Genomic DNA, 1,678 nt, shown 5'->3' with positions numbered 1-1,678 from the left:
TGACCCCATATGTCAGCCTCACTGACACCCTGGGGGCCACGCTCCCATGTGGGCTTTCACCCCCCACCCCCCACCTAGACATGGCACAGAGAGAGTGGCAGCCTAGAGCTCAGGGCAGCGGCTCTGCCTCCAGCAATGTGTTTGCCAGTGTGCCTGAGAGCCCTCCCACTACAGACACGGAGAAATGCAGAAAATAAAGCAAACGTGCACAGTTGTGCCCATGGGAAAGCAAGGGAGACCTACAGAGCCCGCATGGAGGAACTGGACACTGGAGAAGTAACATGAGCCGATGCTGGAGTTGCTCTTGGGAACCAAGGGGTTTACGTTTAAGGACTAAGTGGTGGATGGGCCTTTGGGCCCCTGGAAGTTGGTGAAACACAATGGAGACTCTTGCATGAAGCTGAGATCCTTAGAGGGTCATAGTTATACTCACAGTAAAGGACTAGAAAAAATACTTGCTTCTCCCCCCCACCACCACCACCGCGCCAAGTCCTGGGAGGTACAGAGCACTATTTAGTCTCTTGGCCTGAGATCTGGTAGACAGACAGTCTCCCCTGAAGTCTCGTCACAACTAGTTTAGAGCTGAAATATATACAGTCAGCACTCCATATCTGTGGGTTCCACATCCACGGATTCAACCAACCATGGATCAAAAATATTTGAGAAAAAAAGATGGATGGTTGCATCTGTACTGAACACGTACTGATTTTTTTCCCTTTATTGCTTTCTAAACAATACAGTATAATAACTCTTTCCATAGCACTTACATTGTATCAGGTGATGTAAATAATCTAAGAATGATTTAAAGTACACGGGAAGATGTGTGTAGGTTGTATGCAAATACCACAACATTTTACATCACAAAATTGAGCTACCACAACATTTTACATCACAGACTTGAGTATCCGAGGATTTTGGTATCCTTGGGGGATTCTGGAACCAATCCCTTGCAGATACTGAGGGACAGCTGTACTACCTACATGGCCTGGAGACACTTGAGCCAAGACATGGACAACACAAAACCTTCCTGGAGGAGCATAACTTCAACCTTTGTTACCCAAGATCCTCACAAATAATCTATCCTGAACATGAGTGCACACCCCCAAATTATAAAACACATGAGAGCAGACTGTAAACGGAAGGATCGGATCCTTGGGAATTTTGTATGAGGATTATCAGACATGTAAACATAGTATGCAGTAAGTCTCTAGATGATTACAGGCAAAAGAAAGAGTAGTTAGGAAAGAACAAAATGCTGTTAAGACTAGACAGTTGCAACATCTAACAAGGCAAATAATTGGAATACAAATTATCCAGATAACTTCCACAAATCAGACAGAAAAAAAAGACCCTAATAGAAAATGGGGAATATGTGCAGAGAAGATGTCATACAAACAACAAACATGGACAACTTTGTAGGTATTAAGGAAATAAACTAAGACCATAATTAGATGCTATTTTATACAGTCATCAAATTGGCCAGAAAAAATTTTTAGGTCCAACAAAACCAGATATTATTGTTGGTGTCCACATTCTCTAAGATATTCTCAAGAGAAATGAGAAGTCAACAACAAATGAATTACTTTAAAAATACTTCCAAAAATAAGATTTTTTTTCCCTTTTTTGTCTTTTTTACTGACCGGTAATGGGATCGCAACCCTCGGTGTCGTGCCCGTAC

Source organism: Galeopterus variegatus, unplaced genomic scaffold (genome assembly GCF_000696425.1).
Source record: "Galeopterus variegatus unplaced genomic scaffold, G_variegatus-3.0.2 Scaffold15417, whole genome shotgun sequence".
Taxonomy (NCBI): domain Eukaryota; kingdom Metazoa; phylum Chordata; class Mammalia; order Dermoptera; family Cynocephalidae; genus Galeopterus; species Galeopterus variegatus.
This window is presented reverse-complemented; position numbering follows the sequence as displayed.